Source organism: Grus americana, chromosome 7, assembly GCF_028858705.1.
Source record: "Grus americana isolate bGruAme1 chromosome 7, bGruAme1.mat, whole genome shotgun sequence".
Lineage (NCBI taxonomy): Eukaryota > Metazoa > Chordata > Aves > Gruiformes > Gruidae > Grus > Grus americana.
The window spans coordinates 40,269,665-40,294,770 of record NC_072858.1 but is presented as its reverse complement, the minus strand read 5'-3'; the positions used below and the strand labels follow the sequence as shown (position 1 = coordinate 40,294,770).

Here is a 25,106-nt window from a genome sequence, read left to right as displayed (position 1 = left end):
GAATGCCTGACCATAAATGATCATCAGAGGAACATAATTGCTTTTGGCTGCAGGCCAGCCTGTATAGGGGGATGAGTGATGGCCATGATATCGACGAGCCCAGATCTTTCCCCTATTTGGAGACCTGCATCTTGCATACCACAACCCGTGGGCTGCGTTCAGAGACGAGGTGAGGGAAGAGCCTGGAGCTGTTTTCAGATGGGACTTTATTTCACTCCCATCCACAGGGCTCTTGAGTTTTCAGCCTAAAACACAAATCCTTTGTGCACAAATCTGCTTCTATGTTTAGAATTTTATTTTTTTTTTTAAGACTGTCCGGGTTACAGAGTGTAGTGTACGCTACTTTTTTCCAGCATCTTTGCTGAGGGAACAGCCAGACCTCTCTGTCCTTGGGCTGGTTGGGGCCAGCACCCTCATCCCCGGGCAATGTTCCACTCAAACTCAACGTTGCCCCAGAGTATTTATGTGAATTTTAGAGAAGGCTTAGTTACTCAAGATGTTGTCTTGGCTTCCTCTTGTCAACGTAACACCGTTATGAGTAATTTTGAAGTATTTTGTCCCACCGTGTGTTGGGAAGAGCTTGCAGCTCCTCCTTGGCCAGGAGTCCCTTTGGAGGCAGATGGGGACTTTCCAGTCCGTGAAACCTGGCCACGTGCCGGCATCCTACTCTACTTCCAGCGGAGTGATGAAGGGCTAATCCCATTCCTGAGCTGGATACCCTTTGCCCGAGCGGTCCAATATTATCTCCATCAGAGGGCCAGGAGAGCTTGTTGGGAGCAGCTGCCGTCAGCCTGTCTGATCAACTAGGGAGCAGTAGGAATGCCAAAAGGGAAGCCCTTGTGACCCAAATTATTGATGTGTTTTAACCATTGTTGTAGGATTTTATATTTTGCAGGGAACTCGGAAGCTGAGAACAGCACAAGTTCAATGTCGTGGAAAACCGGCAGCAGCTGCAATGGTCCCACTGCGCTAAGCGGAGGCACCGGGTGCAAGGAGAGGCGTGATGGGCTCCTGGAGAAAACAATTTAGTATTTCCCAGGTTATATATTTTTTTTTTTTAATGCCACCACAAGCCAAAGTGATCAGCAGGGAGGGGGAAAACCCCTTCCATCAATTCGTGTCATGTGCACTGAAAATTTCTAAATATGAGGGTTTTCCAGAGCTGTAAATAACTTGTATTTATTTTGGTTTAGATAGCGTGTTCTTAAAAAAAAAAAAAAAAAAATCATTTGTTAGTCAAAGCATTGTAGTGGGAAAAGAGGCCTCCAGCTTCCATCTGGTCTGTAAAGCTCGTTGGGATCCATTTTTAAGCCCATCAAGATTTTCCTGGACAACCTGGGACAAGGAATCATCACAGCACACAATTCTGGACCGGAGTTGTGCTCCTGATGGCGTTTTTCAGCTTTTTTTTTTTTTTTTTTTTTTGGGAGGCTCTTCATTGTGTCGGAAATGCAACGGCCTAGAAATCCAGACCCTTATTACTTGGGCATCTTGATCCTTCCTTAGATCTGGCTCTGTCTTAAGCTGTGGCTGTAATTTAAGAAATAATTAGCAAAGTGAGAGCCTTTAAAAGCTGGAGTTTTCTTTTTTGCGATAACATCTTAGTCCTGAACACTTCTTAATAGTAAGTAGCCTATTACTATTAAAAAACCTTCACTGTCGTTAAAATTTGAAGACCATTGCCTGCGTCTGCCTGTTGCAAAGATGAATGTGACCTATAGGAGCGTTTGGGTAACTCAACCCCAATTTCTTAGTTTATCCGTTAAATATTGTTGAGCCTCAGAACATCAGTTTCATATATTTTGGGTTTTATTTCCTCCTTGTCAAGACTGTTTTAATAACCTTCAAATCTATTCCATCTGAGGATTGCACATCTAACGCTGTGAAACAAGATAAGGAGCAAGGACGCACGCTTCTTGATTTAGAATGAAGTTCTGAGGTTTATCTTTCCAGGCTTGGGTTTTAGGAAGGATGCTGCTGGGTTTTGTTCAGTACCAGCTTTACGTTTTGCAGAGCCACCGAGGTGGGATAAATCAGTGCGGGAATTTTTTCGAATAAAATTTATGTCGTCTCACTGAAGCAAACTCAAACCCCTTTTGTGATGAGAAAGAGGAATGTATGCAAAATTTCTGGGGGAAAAAAACCCCACAACCTGCTATTTTCCTCCCAATGTGACTTGGCGTGCACGTGAGCTATTCAACAGGCATATATAAAATAGGGATGGATGAGAAAAATCGGATGTTACTAAAAACAAGTATAACACTGGATTTTGCTGGGGCTTTGTTTTTGTTCACTTCCTTGGGGTGTTTTAAGGAGACAAGCCCATTAGGTCACGCTGAGCAGTCACGGTACAGACAGAGCTTTTTAAGGCACAAATCAGCCTCCCTGTCTCCCTTCTTATCATTGCTCAAGCTAAAATGACTGACGTGGTATTTTGGCAGAGCCAGAGCTTCTGTTGCAACCTCTGGCTAAAACACTTCCTAAAGCTCTTAAGCTCTCCCTCCCTCATCATCCAGGCTGCGCGTCACATTGCGCGTCTGCTCATCTCCGCTCTGGTTCCCAGCACGTGCCCCACGTGGTTGCATCCTTCTCCGCCTCTGGTAGCACCAAGCTGGTGGTCTCACTTGCAACCCAACAGCGGCTATCGCATGGCTGTCCACCCTCTGATTTACTGCTGACTTGTCTCGGCCCTCTTATGGCCAATTGACAAGTTGATGGAAAGGTCCTTTTCTTCTCCTATTTTTGATGAGATTTGGTTCTGTTGACCTTCTGCTTTGTCTCCTTTCCACCCCTTCCTAGCCCTTTACTCAACCATCAAGCATAGACAAAAATGGCTTGACCTTCAAGACACCCAACCTGATGTTGAGGTCATCCCATCCCAGCCCCACCAGTCGCCTGACCTTTCAGAGCCCAGACGTTGAAAACTCCCAGCAAATAACCATTTTCTCTGCTTTCCCTTGCTGGAAGCTACCCCAGAAACTCCAACACCACCATCGCTTTGCTGTCTCCCTTCAAATTGCTCCTTAAATACCTGAGAGCTTACCCCAAATACCCCCAAACTCCTTCTTCAGCTTTTTATCTTCTAAGTGTGTCAGTCCATCTATTTGCTCCAGTGCAACCAGAGTCTCTCGTCACCGCTCGCACCGACGTACATAGAAAAAGATCTGGAAATTACGATAACAGGTGACAATAAATGACAACGAAAGTATGGAGGGGAAAAACACGCTTTGCATTAAAACATGTGCGTGCACGTATCGCAGGCAGTCTTGAAGCAAAAAAAGGATGCATGCCCGATGGGAGATAGCGTACAACAAGAGAGAAAGAGCAGTCTAGACCTGAAGTGTACCGCCCGCCCACATATATTTGGTAAAAAACAACTCTGCCTGCTGGATTTTATTTTTCCCACTGAGGTACATGTTGCTCTTAAATAAACATGATTATACCCTACGTGGAGCTGCAGCTCGGTCCAAACACTAAAAATAGCAGGCAGAAAGTAGAGACTTCAATTAGATGCATACTGCTCAACAATTTAACTTCTAATTGGCTTGTGGTTATTCCCCAACTAGGAACCAACCCTGTTGTGTTTAAAGGATTGTCAGTCTAGCAAAACAGGGACCCGAAACAAATTTTTTTTTAAAGTGAAATGGCCAGAAAAAGAGACTTGTGTGTTGCATGTCGAGGAACTCGCACTCTTGTGTGCCACTTACCTTTAGCCTAGAGCTATTCTGTGGCTGGTCTCACCATTGTGGCTTTGACAGTTCAGTTCCACATCCTCTCCTCAAGTCCACTGCCGCGGCCCCACAAAGTTTTTCTAACCTAATTTGGGTTAGATTTGGTTCCTGATTCAGCTCGTGGTGCAATGCTGCGGGACGGGCGGTTGGAGGCATCCCAAGAGCATCTTGATTTCTGCCCTCTGCAGTCCAAAATCTATTTTCCTTTCAGCTAGCAACAGCACAGCCTCTGTCATCTCCATGCTCTTAATTTTTATCTGTATTTAATTCTCCTTGTTGACTCATCCTGGAAGCAGTAGAGCTCAATGTGTGGTCTGCCGTGGCATCAAGAAGTGATGGCAGACTAGCAAAACTCATGCCGCGGTTCAGCTGGTCGCGCGCACACGTAACACAAAGCGACGTTCGGCATCGCGGGAGTCATTTGTCAGACGCTGACATGACCTGTTATTCCTCAAAGCGCATCAGGTCGGGTGAAGAATGGGAGGAGGATGACAACAGGGCTCAATTTTTGGCAGCATGGCAAAACCACACCGCTGTCCACACCCCTTTTTAGCTGAGCTTTGAGTTTAATTCTGCCATGGCGTATGGTGGCTTCAGAAGACAAAGCTTTTCCAAGGCTCTGGTGGGATAGAGTGTTGGATTTCAATGGTATACCAGCAAAAATTTGTAGAGCTGCCCACATGCCCAGGAAGGGTACAGGAGCCTTCACATCTATCTACAACCAGGGCATCGCTCCTTTTTCCCCAGGACATGGGAATAATCCTTTCCTGCCCTCATTTCCTGACCTTTTCCCCCAATTCAACACCCACAGAAAAGCTGACTGCTACAGTCCTGTCATCACCGAGGCTGTCTTGTACCTGTGACTATCGCTTAACTGGAGGAAAGCATGACAGTTTAAGGGGGGGGAAAAAAAAAAAACAACCCCATAATATGTGATTAACACGTGCACAACATACTCTACGCATGGTTGGAAGGTAAATTTTGGGTGTCTTTCCCCAGTGCTGCACCCCAGGGGATACCTAAGGCAGCATTTCACCATCGTACTGGGGAAGAGAGCACACAAATAGCACCGCGTTCCGTCTGGTTAGGCTGAAATTAAATTCAGCCCTTCTGCCCAAAACCATGTCCCAGCTGCCAGCCCTTCCTCATGTGAGCAGGTTTCCCTCCAGCGAGAAGCATCGCAGAAACCACCGTGGCCTCGATGGTTTCAATTTTGCATTATTCAGTGGAGTTCAGTCCTGTAATTATCTGACTCCTCGCCAGCGACGGCCACTTACCCAACGCTCTCACGTGGGGTGGGATGACAGCGACAGGGTTTTGTTGGGGTTTTGGGTTTTTTTTTTTTTTTTGCCCGTATTCTTACACCGAAAGTGAAACTATGCCCTGTGCCTCAGTGGTTGATAGACGCAAAGGCAAGTGTCTAGCTGCCCTTAAACTGCTCATGAAATAAGGAGTAATGAAGAAACTGTAAGACAAAGAGGACAGCGTTGGGAGAATAACGTACAGTATGGCTGACACCACGGGGCAGCTCTGCGTAAAGAGTAGGAGGGCAGTGAGTCAAGCCAGCGTTTGACGCCCATAAACCCCCTATTTTTCTAACATAGGATGTAGCTCTTTTACTTGTAGATGTGATATCTCTTAATTTACTGCATCAGATGATCCATCACAATTAAAAAAAAAAAGGAAAATTTTCATATCCCAAGATTGTAAGGGGTGGGGTGGTTTTGGGTTTGGTTTGGGGTTTTTTTTGGTGAAATAGGATTTATTATGCTCTACAGGCAGTGAACTGAATTAAAGCACAGAATTGAAATAATGATTTGATTAAGAACGGCTTGACGATTAGCCAAGGGATGCATTTAGTCCTAAAAGGCGAGACCGCAGCACCATGACGCAGCGGTGACATTCCTGCCGCGTGGCCGACACCTGGGGAGGCTCCCATTTTAAATCGCTTCCTTGCCGATTGTTGCATGTCTGGGTTCGTTGGGTTGGTTGTTTGGGGTTTTTTTTTTTCAATTTAACTCCTGTAATTTCAAAAAAGAAAACAGAGTGAGAGCAAAGCTGCACGAGGGTCCATTCTCTGACCGGGTAGAGCATCTGTCCCGTTTCTAAAGACAGGTGTTGCATTGCCACATACTCAGTCATCACACAACTCTATGAATCTTGGTCGTTCTGGCAGCGCAAGGTCCAGAGGGCTCCACCGTTACAGCCGTCTTGTTGCACAAATCCATCCCTACGCCACGGTGTTTGGTGGCAAGCTGGAAGAAAAAAAAGAGAATTATTTCATTGCATACAATAGGACCAAGATTAACGTCCAGAATTGTAGGTGAACACACATTATTTATCTTTTTAGGGCCAAAATCTTGGAAAGCAAAGCTTTGGCTTCTTCTAATACGGATTGTTTGCCAGAGTGCCTCCACGTCTGGTATGCAAGAGGTTGGAACTGGAGGTCCCGCGTCCCGCTCCTGGCCACCGCTACAAGCCCATCGTCCTCCCGGGGTCTCAAGCAGCAGCGGGGCTGGTGGCCCCAGTTCATCGTCCCGCTCTCTTCCAGACTTTCCAGCCTAAAAAGAAGAGATGTCTGCTGCTAACAGCCTACCGCATTAGCTCCTCTGACAAATGTAGAAGTAGCTAAATAACAGGAACAGGAAATAACTACCCAAGGTTTGCCAGCCGCCGGCCAAATGCTAACCCGCTCGAAAAATTTTCGAGCCCAATTTACTAAAAACTGTGATCTGGAGTTAAACATAGCAAGATGCAAATAACACAGGGCAATAGCTGGCTCTTGTTGGATCCCTGCTTTGGTTTGCAGACCTTGGAATAATTCCCCGTATTTGGTGCTGGGAAGTGCGGAGTGACTTCTGGGGGTTGCGGATGCTCAGCACCTCCCAGGAATTGCTCCACATTTCGCAGTATCAGGCCCTTGATAGTAGGTTACCAGTTCTCCAGGGCACACACAGTATACTTAGGGATGCGTTGAAATGAGAGACTGTGTTTCGCCCGGGATCCTTTCATTAAACCCTGGACGGACACGCACGCAAACTGAATCCCATCGACCGTGGAGCACGAGGTAGCTGTTTCCAAACCCTGTTATTGGAGATCCCAGCGTGGAAAGACTTGGCCACCACGCTGAAATGCCATCACCATTTCAGTCCTCTACGGATGGCCTTCAGTCACGACCGGTAGCGTTGAGCACCCCAAAAACTCACCCGGTGTTGACTCCTTCCCCTTTGCTAGGTGAGGTTTGAGGTGCAAGGAGGAGCTACAGGAGACCTGGGATTTCCATAAGGAACTGGTTTGGGTTTCGACCATGAAATGCTCTGGATTTAGGCTCATTGCCTCTTTTTTTTTTTTTTTTTTTGCTTCCCAGATACAAGGAGTCCATTCTCCCTTTCAGCTGCACCACTACCTGGCACAATTAATTTTTCTTCGAGAGACCATGCAAGCTCATTTCAGTTTGGGACCCACGGAGGTGGGGAAAGGGGAGGCTATGTCCAAGGCAGGGTTTGGGGTATCTGGCCATGCCAATGGATCTGTGGTGTTCATGCACTTTCCAAATTAGGGATCGGGGAGAAAGGATTTTTAAAGATTATACTGAAGAAGAGGGTGCTAGTAGGGCGTGGGCATCCCAAGCGTCCTTTGGCAGTTAACTCCATGGCATTTATCAACGGCCCGTCTTGAAAGGCTGGGGTCACTGGTATTGAACAGTGAAGGCGGGATGTTGCCTCAGGTACAGAAAAATCCAAGACCTGCTGCCTCAGAAGTAAAAATTGAATTTCTGGGGCCGAGAAGGTGCTAAACGCTCAGATCAGTCCAAATTTTCCATTATTTATAGTTAGGAACTTAAATGTCGCCCCGCGAGCACCGAGAGGCTCGTTCTCCACAAGACACCCAGTTTTGCTGGACCACGGTGATGCCTCTAGAAGGTGACCCCAGTCACCACCATCACCGGTCTGGTTTCCTCCATACAAGACAAATCTAACCGGGCAGGTCAGGCTGGTGACACTTCCAAAATCAAAAGGGTTTGTACCAAGTAATTTTTCTTTCCGCTGTAACAGGTGAGGATAGAGAAGCAGGGGGAAGGCAAGCTTCTCCTCAGGCTTTTAATTTTGTTAAACTAATTATTATTTTTTTTTAATTTCATGGCAACTTGCTCGTCGAGGAATATATTTATAAATGCTGGGGATGATTCACCGGAGGAGAGCGAGCGTCAGCAGCTGCCGGGATGCAGCGCTCGGGCACTCGGGGCTCCTTGGGAAAGGCAAACAGTTTGTTCATCGGACCGTGTCATTTATTTATTACATTTATTTATTACAAAAGAGCGTTGTGAATGTGTTTTATTTGGCCTGAGACATCACTGCCCTCTTATATCTCAAGTGGTGGGGTTTTTTTCAGACCACTCCAGGATTTTTACACTTGACCCGTCAGCCAGCAGAATATATTTGGTTTTGGGTTTTGGGGGTTTTTTTTGTTCTCAGCCATAAATATCCTCTGTACATGGCTCGCGATATATTGAAGTGATTGGTGCACTCAGGTGAATTTGGTTGGCATTTTTAAAGTTGTACTCCAGGTTCTTCCTTCACTTTGACTCCAAACAGATCCAAACGCTGTACGAGCTGTCAAACTCATTTTATAAATTTGCCACCAATTTATAAAATGGTGACGAAATTGGAACAGCAGAAATTGTTCGGAGATAAATGGTGTGGCGCAGCAGAGCGGGTGGCTGGTGGACACTGCTGGAGGGGTCGGAAAGTGATGGAGAGCTTCGAGGAAGGCAACAAAAAAAGCCAATCCATGGCTATGAAGTGCCCGAATTTGCATTGCACCTCCTGCAATTTGTTTGTTCCCAGCGCGGTCGGTAATATAAGTTGTATGCACCTGGAAATACGCTGTATACAGCATCTAAAGGTGCAAAAACCACTCCACCCCGTGCAATCTGATCACTAGCTATACATCAGCGACCGGCAAAAATAAACCTTACGTTGCAGTAAATGCAACCGTAGCTTGGCAGCGGAGGCGTAACCCCTTCGAGGGTCGGATCAAGTGGCTCAGAACGATGCCGGGTGCCGTGTATATAAATAAAGTGATGCTGTTAATAGTAAACAGCTCCGCTGCTCTTTTAAGAGACGTATTTCTTCGACACATGCAGAAAGTTAAAGTTACAACTCTGCGAAATTTCGGTTTGCTCCCTCATCTGTTTATCATTTACTCTTTGGATGCTTGTGCTAAGAATTTAGGCTTTCAGAATAATGTTTATAGTAGGTGGTCCCTTCAAAGCTGGTTTCCTGCACTGAAACGTTTCGATTTGCTGTGCGCGACTCATGCGAACTTTTCCTTTAACTGTATCCAACACCGTGATGGACCAGTGCAAGAAAAACTACTGGTGCAGTATTTCCCCTTGCGATACAGTCAGATACTTTGAAGTGTAATTTTGCATTGAATTTTGGGGCCAGAGAACTTGTTTGGGGTCCCCTACCCTGCATTCCCAAGTGAAAAATAAAACGTATGATGGTACTCTATATACATCAACACAAAATCTAAATACAGAGAGATATATATCATTGGTTTTATACCTATACATGCACACGCATTAACGTAACGATAACCGCCCTTTGCGGTTGCTCTGGCCATGGCGCTCTCAACCATAAAATAAATACACTTTCTGCTTTGGAAACTTATTTTTTCAAAAGAGATTTACAATTATTACGGCAAGGACGTGGGATATCCACACAGAAATGGAAACGCTTTCCCCTTGTGTGTTCACCTAAAAAAAGCAGCATCCCGTTCTCCTTAACAAACCGCGGGAGCACTTCCCACCCAGGACATTTATTTACTGCAGAAATGAAAAAATAATAATAAAAAAAAGGCTGCAGACCAAGAATTTAATCTTTCTCTATAAAGATTAATACCATAATTCAGCACAGCCATCGGGGCATGTAACAGGAGCCCCGTTTCACGTGGGGCCGTTGCTGTACGTGAAGCGTCGCTGAGCGTATACTCGGTGTGGAAGTGATGTGTGGAAGTGATGTGCGCAAGCACAAAAAAAATCAGCTGAAATAAGTTTTAAAAACTTAGTAAATCAGCGTAAGGATCCTTTTTCCTAATGAAAAAGAAAAAGAAAAAGAAAAGAAAAAGAAAAAGAAAAAGAAAAAGAAAAAGAAAAAGAAAAAGAAAAAGAAAAAGAAAAAGAAAAAGAAAAAGAAAAAGAAAAAGAAAAAGAAAAAGAAAAAGAAAAAGAAAAAGAAAAAGAAAAAGAAAAAGAAAAAGAAAAAGAAAAAAAAAGAAAAAAGAAAAAGAAAGCAGGTTTGTTTGGATTGTTATACCGCCGTCTAGACAATAAACAAGTAAAATACCCCCTGGATGCATGCGGGAAAGCTGCGTTTATTTAGCTTTTGCCAAATTCTAAAAATCAGTGAGACTTCAGGCAGCAAATGCTCAAACTGAGGCTAAAAAAAAAAAATCAAATTGCAAGATATTTGCCAGCGACCTCAACTCAACTGCCACCCTTTTCGCGCGGGCTATTGCAACCCACCTGCGTGGAGCCGGAAAACCCGGCGGGGCAAAGCAGGTGGAGGAGGGCGAGGACTGAGTCGCTGGGAAAGATGGGCAGCAAGCGCGCAAGGGGATAAACCCGGCTTAAAAAAATAAAAGAGGTTTGGGTTTCTCTCGAGACGCATTGCTCCCGAAGCAATAACGCATCACCGAAGAGCAGCATCGTCTCTCTAAATAAGAAGCAATCGATATTATAGGGAAAGTATTGAATTTTTTAATAATTTTTTTTAAGTTATTGTTTTATATTGATTTGGGAGGGGGGGATTTTTTAATTTTTTTTTTCTTTTCTCTATCTTTGCTTAAAAAAACCAAAAGCAAGCAGCGCGTTTCCTTTGGCAGGCGCACTCCCCGCAGCACCGCGCTGCCGGTACGGCATCCTCATCTGGGCGGCAGCTCCTCGCCGCAGCCCCGCACTGCCTGGACTCGCCGGCCTTGAAAGGCGCTGGCGGGAGAGCTCCGACTTCCTCCGAAAGCCTTTGTGCGCTCCGGCGAGCCCATAAATCAGCCCGCTCATGCTGCGCGACCTTCTGACATGACCAGCAGACAGGAAGATGGGGAGTGCGAACGACAGCGCCGCTCAGCAGGTGACCGCCGGCGATGGAGCTATAATTTAAGTGCCTGATTAAAAAAAAAAAACCAAACCCAAAAAAAACCCCCACGATATGTCAAGGCGTTGCACGTGGAAAATGAGACTCTGCCCTTCGCGGCGTCCTTGCCAGGAAGGTAAGCAAGCACCGGGGATTATTGGGTTTTTATTAGAAAGGTTTTAATTTGACGTAAGACCATATGTGCCGCAGACCAGCTGTAATTCACGTTGGTTTTCTTGCCCTCCGGCTGGCAGCGGATGGGGAATTCATTGAGAGCAACACCCAAAGATTTGCAAAGCCGAGAGCAACATTGGGGTTGTGTTGCTACTCCAAATATTTGGAATTTTTCCTCTTTTCCTTTTAAGACCGTATCGCTTTCACGCCTGGTGCAGTCCCCTCCATCTCTCCTCCCAGGCACCCAAGCTCACGAGCTTTTTCTCCCCAGTTTTGGGCTGGAAAGAAGGCAGAAGAAGAATTAAAAAAAAAAAAAGAAAATAAATAAATTTTTCCTTAAAGAACCATTGCCTATGGAGGAACTGCTCTATGTCCTGCAGGCTCCTGGTGGGATCGCCTTCAGCTGAACCACACGCCGAAATTACAGTGTTCAAATTGTTCAGAAAAGCAATAGAAAAACAAACCTCGCTTTCTTCGGTGGCTCCGTTTACACTTTGGCTCTACTTCTACTGGGCAACCATGGGTAAAAAAGAAATTTTTTTTTTTTTTTTTTTTTTTTTAAATGGGAGAAAGTCCTGTATTTAACACCAGCGCAGCCCTACCCATGGGCAGACAGTCAGCGCGGGCAGCTCAGGTGCCCGGGTGAATGCACATGTGTACGCACAGCTCCTGTTTCCAGCAAAACGCCCGCGGGAGGATTAATTGTATCATCTGTTGGAAGTGGCTTATCGAGGCCGGGCATCTGCCTCTGAGTTTTCCCAGTAAATCCAGCAGCGGTTTAGCCCATACCGTGGGCAGCATCCCTGTCCCATACGGAGCAGGACCTGAGCAGCGTGGGACTTTCCTTGCCCTGGGTTTGGGGAATATGCACCCTCGGTGGGGGGCAGGGGGGATGTCCCCCGTAGCCAGCTCCCGGCGGCGCTTGCGGACGTCAGCGGCACAGAGGCTTGTCCCCACGCCGGCGGTGTCCGTTGCTTACCTTTCCCGCTCGGACGTTAATGGGATAATGCTAGCCAAGTCCTTTGAAGACGAAGAAGAAAGACTAGGCAAACACGGGCGGATAAACACAGCACTTCATCTTCGGAGCGGCGCTGGGCGAAGAGCGCTTCCAATTATTTTTCCCAGAGTCTCCACGTACAGGAGAAGACACAGGTCACAGCTGAGCTCTCTTCCCTGCCCCCCCAACCCAAAACATACCATTTGATCCGTCCCTGCAGGATGCTGCAGCGAAGCACACACTGATGCGTCGCCCGAGCTGCCGGTTAATTCAACAGCCATTAACCTAAGTAAAACTATAACCCGCTGAGTAAACATTCCCCTATTGTTTCTAGAGATTACTGTGCTGGGAAGTCATTAATAACCTGGAAGTACATTCAATTTATCTTTGTTTATTAGCTGCTTTTGTCAGACGAGAGGATCGTCCTCCCGCTATTGAAGTATCACGCTATGACATTAGCCCCGACTACAGCCGCTGTAAAGTCAACAATCTGATATGGTCATTAATCTCACACTTCAAAAGGGGAGGCAGGAGATTGAGTAGGAAGATCTCACATCTGCTCTTCCACTTGCCTGTTGCCACCGCCCGACTTCACATAACGGCTCGGTCCGGCATCCTCCTCGCCTGCTAGACCCTGCCAGGATCCCCAGATTTTCATTTCCAGCCAAAGGGGACCAGCACATACAACATGGGACCTGCAGAAGACCTGCGCCCTGAGGAACAGGAGAGCTGGAGATGTTCCACATACCCCCCCAGAGCACCTCAGATAACTACATTAAAGTGACCAAATCCCATCCCTAGTCTCTAAGTGGAAAGGTGCATAGGTACTCCCGTGGGTACCTCCAGCTCACTTTTAAGCTAAAGCCAATGCACCCTGCCCCAAATTCCAGTCTGGTCCTGGTGGGTCCAGAGCCCACCACTGTGTCTGGCTCACCGCAGACCTCCCAGGAGCTGGGGGCAAGGGAGGACCTGAGCTGTGAAGGTCTGTCACCGCAAAGGTTAAATGATGAGCGTCGCCTCCTCCAGCTTAGCGTGGAGCCATTCCTTCATCCGTCACCCACGTTTCTGAACAAAACAGACTTGGAAAGTCCACTGGACCCACTGCAGGAACAACTCAGCACGTTGGAAATGGGTCGCTGTTGTGCTTAATCCTCTTAATATCCTGGAAGGAATGACTTAAAACACTGTTAAAATAATATATCATTTACTAATAGCAATTTTTTTTTTTCATGTGCTCTCACTACTGTTAACACTGCCGCACGTCCGGGACAGGAGTGATCGTAACGAGTGGAGCAGGAGAAGCCAGTGTGTAAAGTATCCTCTGTGGTTAAAGCACATTCAAGGTATCACAGCCAAACCAAACCTAGCATCATGTTTTTTTTTTCTGGACAGTGGCTGCTAAACGTGCTACGAGCGTTTGCTTTCTAAATAATTTCTTTCCTACCCAGGGAACTGGCTCATAGCACAAACCACGGATGATAAAGCGTTGCCCTCTCCATACAGAAACGACCCTTTGCTCGTCCTGGGAAGGTCACTGGCAGATCTGTCATGGGTAGGAGGAGTTATTTAATAGCATAGAAAAGAAATTTCATTAAAAATGAAAACTTTGTGAAACTTCATTAAAGTCCTGTTTTCACCAGGATATTATTTTTTCTGACCTACCTTTGTGGGTAAAAGGAAAACGCCAACTCTTCTTTGAGAGTATGACATGTATGATCTACAGGAACACTTCTTTTCTCTTTTCTTTTCATTTTAAAGAGATTTTTTTTATTTATTTCATGCTACCCAGCCCTCCAGGAGCTGTGATGTGGGCTGGGTGGGTAGGTCTCCCCCCCTCCCTCTCCTCATGCGCCTGCCCAGCTGGCTGGATGCTCTCCTGATGTTGGAGATTAGGTCCAAACCCCTCCAGGCAAGGAGGAACTTCAACGTGCATCTCCCACGTCCTAAACGGATGCTTCAATCACTGAGATATTGCATAAGGAGAGGGAGGAGGGTGCCTTTGGGAAGAAAGGGACTTTTTTTTGTTTCTCGAGAAAAGGTTAGTACCTGGGCAAAACCCAGCGGCACTTTTGAGACCTCCTGAGACCTCCAGAGTGATGAACCCTGCCTGAAGAGGGACACCGGTTTCTCTGAGCCTAAACTCCACTTGCCTTTTCATCGTCGTCTGCTAGCCGGCTCCCGTGAATCTGCATCTGCTCCTGTCCAGGTGCCCCTGCCTCGGATCCACTGGCCTGCTGAGCTGGCTGGTTGGGGCTTGAATACCTGACCTACCTCCTCCACACCTTCATCACAGCATCCTCTTTTTTCTTTCAAGCACTCTGACACGTTTTTAATGGCGCTCGCCTCCGTATGAAACACGTTACGTACCGTGCATGGCTTCAAACAAACGCCGCAAGCTGCAATACGGCTCATGCAAGTATTCACTTTTACGGCAGGTATTAAATATGTGCTAAAGACCTTGGGTATAAGGTAGTATTTACCCACAGCTATTGCTCGTGCAGATGCACGGTGCTCCACAGCATTAAATTTTAAAAAAGTCTTTGGATGAAAAAATATCTTCTTTTGTACGAGGTTTTTTGTGGGCGTGCACGGCACGTTCCAGCCCTGTCCACGGAGGACACTGTTTTGACAGCGCTTGGTCTGGCCTTGGTCTGTCGTGCACCACAAGACCAGTCCGTGGCTTTGCAGAGTATTTTCAGGAAAGACCATGCAATATTCCTTCCGTCACGTTAGCTAATATAGTTTAGTATCAAGTATCCTTTAAAATTATGCTTGCGCACAGCGCAATATATTTGTAATCATAAACCTTGGGAGGATTTTGCCGCTTTTATTATAAACTCACGTGGGCAATGAAAAAAAAAAATAAAAAATTGCTGCATGTCATCTCCATCCTGTAAGAGAAAATGTTTCTTCTCCCAGATTATTTCTTTGGGGAAACGACCGTGGACAGGCACCCGGACCTTCACGCGGGTGTGATTTAACCATTTGCTCTGTAACTGGGGGAAGACATGCGCTGCCCAGGGAGGGCTTGGTGCCTAAACCCTGCGAGTAGAAAGAAAGGAAAGCGCAATCTTTGATCTCGGTGAGGTGCTAATTTGTAAGATTTGGGGGTTGTTAGGGCCTTAGGAAGCCAGGGCCAGCACATAGACCGGGGCGCTTATCTGGCAGGGGATTATTGACGCATTACTATCTCCACACTCGGCCATTTACCCAAGCGTTTGAAGCCAAGCCTACGTGTCAATGAAGGCATTAGAGCGGACACCTCGAGCCCATCGGGTTTATCTGGCCGTTGCTGACAGGAACAGTAGGTGACACCGAGCCGGGGAGGAAACTTCAAAGTTTTGTGGGCTGAAGTCTTGCACCGAAGACAAACAACCTTTGCTGCTGGGGCCGGGACAAACAGCCGGGCAGGGAGGGCAGCTGGGAGATGAAAGGCTGGTCCCCTCGGCGCGTTGGCGGCCGCGCCACCGGAGCCGGCCTTCCTTCGATGGTGGGGGGGCTTCTTTTAATGGAAACTCATCTCGGCCCTCCTGAAAGCGACGGTGTTTTAAAAGGAGGAACGAGAGGATTTGAAGGGGATGAAGACCAGAGAAGTCACCTGCTGCTTGGGCAAACACAACACCCAAGCAGAGGGACGGTCCCTTGATGTTGTTTTTGGGGGATAAAATCCAGCATTTATTTCCGAAGGAAGGGATGCTCTGAGCGGCAAAGCCATGGGGAGAGAACAAGGGGAAAAAAAAGAAAAAATATGAGAAGTAGAGGCAATTTGCCCAACGCTCCTCTATATTTCCAAATCTCAGTTGCTCCTATAGACACTATTGCCTCTCCTACAAAGCTCACCCCTCCTACCCCTGCAGACCTCTGCAGTTACAACCACGGCTGCTGAATCTTGACAAATGCCACTGAACTTAAAAACTGTGTGCCAGCTTTCACAATTTTCACTTTTAAACAAATAAGATGTTCGCTTAAAAGGCAGTGAGGTAGTATTTTCACGGTGAGGTAAAATGCTGATCCTTGAGGCCAGGATTAATGTTTGAATCCGTGAGCTTAACACCTTATGTTTTGTCTCCCTGAAGTGATTTTAACTAATAGGCATTTAAATAGCAAAAAAAAAAAAAAAAAAGGATTACATGAAAATCCTTTAAAAAGAAGTATAACCCGTATTTCACCTTTATCCGTACTGTACACTATCGAGGACAAATACATAAGGACCAACAGAGTGGCTCTTGGCTGCACATTTTAAATCTCTGAACAATATCTCTCTGAATAAATCTCTTGATAACATCCCCAGACACGGGGCTACTTTTAAGCAGTCACCATTAAAGCGCTGACATCTAAATTTATTTGTTCACGACAATACCGAGCCATGCAGTTAGCCGTTGCTGCAACCCAAAGATTTCTCCAGCTAAACCCCAGGTTTTTTTCCTCTTCATTGCCAGTTATTTCCTGAAGGGCCCACGCCATTCGATTGCGTCACGCTGGGAGTGGGAGAAACGACCTGATGAATGTCACGCTTTCCAAAGGTGTCAGATAAGGGCTGCAGAGCCGGTGGCCGGTTCTTGAGGCTCCTGAAGCCACCTCAATGCCAAGTTGGGTTGGAAGGAGCACCTCTGCCCTCTTCTGGGACAGCCACAGCCTGACTCGGCCTCCACAAGAATTCAAAACCCCTTGGATATACAAAATCCCTCGCAACGGTTTGAGGAGGACAGCGGCTATGAAGATGCGTACATTCGAGCTGGCTGCCCAAACTCTGCGCATTTAAATCTCACCTGGGCTCTGGGACTCGGCGCCTTTATCGGGGGACTCGGGGTGAACGCCGAGAAGGGGTGCATTACCGTTTGGGAGTCCTTCTAACACAAGTGCATTCTTCCCTGTGGCGATCGGCGGACACAAAACTCATCGCGCTTCAGCGCACGTCTCGATCTCGCTCGCTTGTGGTCTGGACTTGCTTCTTTTTTTTTCTTTTTTTTTTTTTTGGCTGCCTTTAATTTGTGGCCATTCAGTAACCGCTAGTTGCAGGCCTGCTGGGCTCAGCCCCCTTTACAGAAGCTGTTCTCTGCAACCACAACCATTTTAGAAAAATCAGGATGTGATGGAATATTTACTCTTTGATTGTTTAACAACATCTGAGAATTCGAGCAATTCCCGTAAGACCCCGAGGAATGCGAAGCCAGAGGAGGAAAAGCCGTGCCAGAACCAACTCCTTTTCATTTCTTTTGGACTGTGGAAACCGGAGCCAAAGAAAAGCTGGGATAACGAAGCGTACGGTGGTTTTAATTAGCTGCAAGCTGGCGCATTTCTGGAATGCGGGGGTTGATTGTATTTGTTTAATGATGAATAAATATGGAACGGTGTGGGTGGGTGTATAAGATAATACATCATGCTATAATGCATATGGAATATAAGGAATGTCGCTGCAATATCACAGTGTGGTCACAGCCCGTGGACCACCACAGCTGTGCTCTTCCCAAGGGAAATCTCTTTGCAGAGTATTTGGGGAAGGCTCTTTGGGTTTGTTTCAAACGTACCAAGGAAGGAGCTCTTTTGGAAGACAGTATTGGCCATTGCTGTGCACTTGTAGAAGAGATGAGCACAGGGCTGGACGTCGCTCCCGGAGCATTAAGCAAGTGGTTTGCCTGGTGAGATGCTGCACAGAGCTCCTTGGATGCCACGTGGTGTTGACACCCTCTGCGTTTTCCCCTCTTCCACTGTTACAGCATGCAGCTGGGAGCGCACCTCTTCCAGGGCTGAAGCAGAAGTATTCACCAACATGTTACAGAAGCAGAGGACCATCAGCACGGGACAACCAGCCCTCGTGGTCAAGAGCTGTCCAAGCAAAGAAACTGGTCCAGGAAACACCTGCCCTCCTACCCTGAACACTCCCTGCTAGTCAGTACAAGACTTTCAGTACAAAAGGCCAAAAGTAATGAAAATTTGATGGTGTTTTGATCCCCAAATTAGCGTGAGCAGGACAGAGCCGTTGGGCCAAGCACCTTGCCAACAGCCCGTCTCTTGCTGTTGCTACAGAGGAGGGCGAAACCCCAACCAACAACCGAGCCAAGATGCAAAGGCTGGAAGAAACTCCTGGACTCTGCAGAGAGCGGTAGACATCTGGGATAGATGCAGTGTGCGCACACGTATATTTACATATGTATATGGCGTAATAAACAATAATCAAACCTTCCGTGGACCGTACAGGGGGATATCCTAGGCACATGCCCCAAGAGACGGGCTTTAACGTTGATCTGCCAACTCAGCCTCCCCCAGCCACACGTCCCCTTTCGTACCAAGCGTGGGTTGGGAACAGGGTACTTTCCTTGCCCCCGCAGCCTTGCAGAAGACCAGCAGAAAGATTTCATAATTGCTTGTTTAATGAACTTTTACAGCTGTGATCATGCTGTATTGTATTTCTAGGTTATATTGGCAATAGTAGCTGCTTTCTGTATGGTTGTACTTGATTTAATATTGGTCAAGAGGCAAATACACCTGAGATATTGGGTCCTGCACCCAGGGATTTCAGCAGGAGCAGCAACGGGCACTTTGCAGGTCGTGCCGTCCTCTCTGCCCCGTTCCTCTTGCCTTGACAGCCCTGCCTGCAGCATCTGGAAACCCACCGGGCATGTCATTAGGGAGGTGTGATTTTGCATGCCTCGCTTGCCGAGCCACCTCTGAAGTATTCCTGGTACGATAACTACAACTCTGAAGCACACAGCCACGAGAGCGAGTCATAAAAATGCGCTGGGAAACGAGTTATGTCGAAACTGAAATGCAAAAGCACTTTGACCTCTAAGAAAAAGCTGTTCAGGCACAAAGGCACGTCAAGATTTAAGGCAGGTTTCTAAAGCTTGGTAACTGATGCGAGATTCTTCTGCTCTTCGCAGGACACAGCTATAGTCTGCGTAAAATTTATTAGACCTAAAATCTTGACCTCCCTTTTCCCATCCCAGCCTGTTTTATCCCAAACCCCGTGGCAAAGCCCATCTCCGGCAGCACATTCGAGCAGAGAACCTGCCGCTCGTGTGAACAGGAATGGTACACACTCCCTGCTAGTGCCTGCTGCTGTCGTCAGCGCATACGATCGCAGACGGGAACACTGGACAGGCCCCGTAAACTGCAAACCACCACCGCGCCTTGCAGCGAGGTAACCCCACGGATTTGGGGCATCGTCACGGCTCGAGGAGGTCAGAGCAGCTGAAGGTCCCATCTTGCTTGAAGATGCCACAACCGCCCTAGTGCCTTCAGCATCATTCCCCTCTCCGGCCGTATCGCTTTTAAATTACATAAAGAGACTCCCAGCTTGCCGCCCCTGCCGCGGTGAGCTGGTCCTTTATTATCCTTTTCCTTTCTGGCGCAGCAGCCAAGAACAAGACAGAATCGAGTCCACCGTCGTCGGTCTCTCTGGAAACTCGAGCATCTGGCGCTGCATCTTGTGGCATCCTTTCAAAAGATCAGCCAGGCAGCTGCCGAGCACATGTGCAAAGGGAAAGCGCTGCCTGTTAGTTAAAGCGACGCTATAATAAGAGCGTTCACTCTCCGCAGCGCCGGCGTTGCTGGGGGTGGCTTCCTGGACCCTCCGAGCTCCGCGATTTCAGCGCGATATAAAGCAGCTCCCACACCAATGGTGAACTCATCAGGCTGAGGGATAATTTTATTCCCACTACAGCACAGCGGTTTAGAAAGTCAGTGGAAGCTGGAGACGCTTCCACTCGCGTGGGGGCGGGGGGGTTGTGCTCTGAAGCGTTCAAGCATCAGACGTTGCCCCGCCAGCCTGCGGGTCTCCGTTTTTGGGTTAGAGCAGCCAGAAGGGCACAGCAGGGCTTCGGTTCGGCACTGCCTGTATAAAAAAGGATGCCCTAGAAGCACCTGACGTGCGCTAACGTCCGAGGAAAATGGTTCTTTGGAGGGCGCGGGCAATGCCTGGCACAGCGAGTCCCCGCAGGAGTGTGCTGGGAAGCACGGCACCGTGGGCATCGCCTCCTGCCAGCTGCAGGACTGTTCCCGTTCCCACCGGGCGCAGCACGGCACGTTTCCCCAAAACGTCAGGACTGAGCCGTTGTAGCAGTCGTGACACCCTGAGCCTCCCAGGAAATCGTTTAACAGCTTCTACCGTTGGGAGATTTGGGCCAGCGAAGCCCCCGTTTGCTAGGTGGGCACGATAGCTTTATTTACTCACCCCTTACATTTTCTCCTTATGGCTTGGGACATTTTTTTTAGCACATGATTATCCAGTTTTGATCCCAGAGAAAGGTCGAGATCTTCCTGGACATGAAATTATGATGCTGCATAAAAATTATCTCCTCCCGTCACTACTGCGGGGGGCTGATTTAGGGCCATCCCATCCTCCGCCCGCTCCATCCCACGCCTCTGCCCGAGGCCGAGATGACCGCGCGCCTACAACATCGTCACCCTCGTATTTCTGTGAGCGGGCTGACGCCGGGACAGACAATATCGCAAACGCAGAGCCGTTGCGTTCAGGGGAAAAGCTAAATAATACAGCCGTGGAAGCTGGGTTAGGTACCAAAAGTGCTGTCGGACACAAACAACCCGAATGCGCAGCAAGATTTTGGATGTACAAGGGCAGAATACATCTGTGATAATCCCAGGCTCGATTACCCAGCTGACAGGTCTAAATTCCGTTCTTTTTCTCAGAGAAGCACTGGTGCGGGGAAGGCTGGTGGTAAGGCAAGGCACGCTTCGGGGAGAGCCTCCTATTTGCCACGAGCTTGAGCTTTGCATGTCTACCAGGGCTGGGAACACGTCAACGGGCATCTTGTTCCCGTTCCTCGGTCACTTCTCCCTGTCGCCTGCTTCCCCTGGTCCCCAAGCCCGGAAGGACGGAGCGCACCCTGCGGGTACGGCAGCGGCGGGGAGGCGAAGCGTGCGGGGGGCAAACAGGGAGATCCTGCAGGATGTGGGGTTTGCATTGCCAAACAACAAAAAAAAAAATTAAAAAAAAAAAAAAAGGAAGAGAGAAAGCCTGAAGTCTGCTCTCACTTTCACTGCCTTAATTCTAACGGCACTAATTTCGGTGACGCCAGCCCTGCTTTGCGCAGCGGGGCAGGCTCCCCGCCTTGCCCAAGTTATTCCCCCGCAGCACCCGATATTTCACCGATGGGCAGACAACGTACGGTCCTCCCGTCCTTTCAGTTTTCTTCGGTAAGGAAAAAAAAAACAACCCGCTCCCAGTTTGCAAATGCTTAGCACCCCGACCCAGCGGAGTTTAGGGTAAGTGCTAGAACTAATGTAAACAGAGAATTACACTATTACAGCTGCATGTGGTGTTATAATTACACAAGAATGCAGCTCAGCCGCTGGTGCATCATATGCGCCACACTGTCGCCAAATTTGCAGATGTTCAGTCTTACTTTTATTAAGCATGACAATGCCCAGCAGGATCTATTTTCTCTGATTATCCTCAAATGGAGAGGAATATTAAAAGGCAGGATAATTAAAAATATATGCCTAAACAAAGGATGTGTGTACAATTCTTTTTCCTAGCGCTTTGAAATAGTTCAAATTTCTCGGCTGGCTCGTGTATACAGGGAACCAAAAGGATGTCTTAAATTCAGACATATGTCTTCATTCTGTTTAATGTGCCAGAACAAAAACATAGCTCGAGACCACCATGAATTGATTTTTAAGCGACGGCTCCTCGTTCCACTCTGCCAGACTCCGGGGCAGATTTTGCAGCAAGGATATAATAGTTTCCTACAAGGAGAAAAAAAAAAAAAAGAAAAAAAAAAGACATAGAGCCTATCTGCTGAATTTTATGGTGGGGATGTTGCACGGGGAGTGTGACCTCAGTAGTTCAGGTATTAACTCGGTATTATTAAGCATTATTCTTTAAAACAGACGTGCAGAGGAGCACGCGCGCGGGGATGCTCTGCAGAAAGTCTTTGCGAGCGGCATTTCATTAAATCGTCTCCGACGCTTACGGCAGGCTCTGAAATAATCATCGTGCTTCGAGGGTTTTCACAGGACAAGGATTTGAGGAAAGCAAACAACCTGATTCTAGGAAAATTCAGAAAGGGTTCGTTAGACATGGGAAAAGGGAAACTCAGGCCAGGTCCGAGGGGTCGGAGGAGAGGATTTCAGCTGGCTGTGGCTCGCTGGGAGGTGCTGGATGCTGTGGCAAGGCTCTGACTTGCGTGAATTCACCCCTGCCCCGGGAACCAGCCACCCCAAACCAACCCCAAACCGAATAATTCAATCTCTATACGCATTCCCCAATGTCACCTAAAGGAAGCTGTGGCTCCTCATCGGCTTGGACATTTTGGGGCAAGGAGGGCAGAAAAGTTGCCAGAATGAAGGGAAAACCCCCCAAACGATCCCCAACCCATCATAACTTCCCTCGATTCGGAACAGCCTTGCGGGGGCTGTGGGTGCCTGGCAGCATCCCGAAGGTCGGGGTGGAAAGAGAAGGGAGGGCTCGCTCATCATTCGCTGGGCTGTAGGACGTATAGGATGGTTAGCACTGAAGGTATGGGAACTGCGATCTTTTTCCTTCAGATGCAGCGTCCCCCATAGCTCCGCGAAACCGGCCTAAGATTTCCAAAATCCTTCTTCAAGGTTCAGGGCTCTGTTTGGAGCAAAGCTTGAGCGGATGAGCACACACGTTCCCTGGTGCCCCCCACGCCAGGGAAGCCGCTGGGACCCAGCACCTGCTGCAAAGAGCAATCGAGAAGATAAAACCAGCTCAAAAATGGGTCTCAGTGCCTAAAGTTGAACCCCAAACGCTGATCTTGAAAATCCTCGGCCTCCTGCCTTACCTAAGGGGGCTGAAACGCCGCAGGCACCTCGGCTGTGATCCGAAACTCCCCCAGACACCCCGGACTCAGGCGAGGGGTCTGTATTTCATCCAGAGACTCTTTGGTGGCAAAGGTGCCAGGAGTCCTCAGGGCAGGAGGAGCTGGGATGCTCCTCTCCCCCAAAGCTATCCCCAAAATCACCAAATTTAGCAACTCAGTTGCTGTGCTTTCAGCTCATGTTTGCAAAATAGGTTTTACGCGGTGATAGCGCAGAGCAGTTTCCCGGGGGGGGGCAAAATTTGGGCACGCGGCCCTCGGGCTCGGTGGTGGGGGCAGTACCGCAACCTCAAAAACTAGTTTTGCCTTTTGGAAGTGTCTAGTGCTGTCGTCCCTGGAGGACACCAGTGCTTGTGGCCCATGTTTGGTTACTGTGATTTAATCTGGAACAGTGCAGCAGCTTTCTGGGGTTGCCCCATATTAATGGGGTCACCCCATCCTGCAACAAGCCTTGTATTAATCCGAGTCTGTGGGTTTTGACATTTTTCAATAGATTCCTACAAGCATCCCAAATGACTTCATGGTGGCTGGGAATGTCCACACTCCTGCAAGACTCTTTGGGCCATGGATTCCCAGAACTAGATTTACAAATCCCATCCACTATTTGTTTTCTTGGTTCTTCCCCTGTAGAAACAGCCATTGCTCAGCATTACCGATGCTTTCGGGGAAGACGGTATGCTATGCAACTGGAGGATCCAGCAAGGTCTTGTCCTTGGCTCCCAAGAGGAGTGGGAAGGTCTGATCTCCAGCAGCAACAGCTGGAAGTGCTCTTGCCTCTCCGATGGCAGAGCTGTGTAGGATGCTGAGGGCTCCCCCCGACCCAAGGAACAAAGGAAGCAAGAACAACGGCGAGCAAAAAATAGGTTATGCCAGGAGGAAGTCTGGATTAAGCAGCCAGATTTCCTCTACATAAATCTCGCTGTGAAATGACTCATTAAAACACAAGTTCTTTCCCCTCACTTCCAAACACATCCCTCGCTCAGAGCAGTAACGATCTTCTCCAAAACGTTCGCAGGTTCTTCTGGACGGAGCTGCTGGGGTTTGGGAAGCATCCCTGCCCTCACCCATGCCTGGCTGCCGGGCAGGCTCGCTGGGCTCGACCTGGTGGTCAGACCCTGGGAAGGAAGTGGTGGGTCCACGCTCTCAATTTGCAAATGGTCCTCGACCTTCTGGGACATCTCAACATCAAAGGCAGGACCCATCCCCTGAAGGACCAGGCAAAAGCAAAGCCTTGGTGGAAGCCGCAAGACTTCATCTGGTTCCTGCTCCTCAGTTTTAAAATCTCCTTTTAGGCCCTTTGGCACCTCAATACCAAGTTCTGGAGGGTTGTTCCTCCCATTCCCCCCCCTTGAGCTTCTTGCAACCAATCTGGAAATAAATTGGGTAAGATGGGTTCCTTGCGACCGTCCCAAAGCGAAGCAAAGCCATGTCTGGCGGCGTTGCAGAGCACACTTCTCACAGGGTCTTCCTCCCACCTCCAGCCTCGCAGGACCCAGCTATTACCGCAGACCAATAACTGTCTTGGCACACATACATAGATACATACATACATATCTATGGATTTCCTATACTTTTTTTAGACCGTATCTGTTTGCACACACTCAATATACGAGATCAAGGAGAGAACAAAAAAAAACCCCACCACCAACCAAACCAAACGCAGCCCTTCATGCTTTGTTTTCTCCCACAATCGTTAAGTGTTAAACCAACATCTGGATGCTCTATAAATGTGTTATTTAAGGAGCGAGAGTTCCCCAGAAGTGTTTATTTGCAATGTCTTCGTCCCTGTGGCAGAGTGGCTTTTTGACATGAGGCTCATTGGCAGCTCATTGCATTGAAGTGACTCTTTTGTAGTCTCGGTGTCTGTACAATTGCCAGAGCCAGAAGATTACCACATTAAAAATACACGTCAGTCTCATTAAGGAGCGGTGTCTAGCAACATCCGGCGGGGAGCTCGCTGGTGGAAGCCTTGATTTAAAGGCAGGATTCACTCGCTCAGACGGGAGGGAACTTGTGGGATCACTGGCACAGTTATCCCTCTCCCTTTTTGTTCAGTGGCCGGGATGGGTTTGCTCGGCGAGCGGGGAGGGATGCTTAAGGCATCTTTTGCTCCATGGCTTGCTCTGGTCCCTGGGCTCTGGCACGACTCGCTCAGCACCATGAAATGCTGCAGCTGCTTGGAAAGCAGTCAGCGTGCTGCAGGCTTCTGCTTCAGGCCCCTTGTCGCCTTGAAAAAGTGACCCCGGTGGCATTTTTGCTCCAG

The 25,106-nt window shown here is 48.0% G+C and overlaps 2 long non-coding RNA genes across 4 annotated transcripts in view; both read right to left on the bottom strand.

Annotated features, from left to right (window-relative positions):
• Positions 1-1,136: 1,136 nt before the first annotated feature.
• On the bottom strand, positions 1,137-4,557 carry LOC129208896 (uncharacterized). Its single transcript, XR_008577906.1, has 3 exons — positions 3,708-4,557; positions 3,044-3,164; positions 1,137-1,530 (listed from the first exon to the last, which is right to left on the bottom strand). It is a non-coding gene; the product is annotated as an uncharacterized LOC129208896 (long non-coding RNA).
• Positions 4,558-5,390: 833 nt separating this feature from the next.
• Positions 5,391-25,106, bottom strand: part of LOC129208968 (uncharacterized) — a 113,858-nt gene continuing 94,142 nt past the window's right edge. For 2 of the 3 annotated variants that reach the window (XR_008577937.1, XR_008577938.1), the window contains exon 8: positions 5,391-5,986. This is a non-coding gene — a long non-coding RNA (uncharacterized LOC129208968). The remainder of the gene's footprint in view (positions 5,987-25,106) is intronic. The other variant, XR_008577936.1, reaches the window with a different exon arrangement.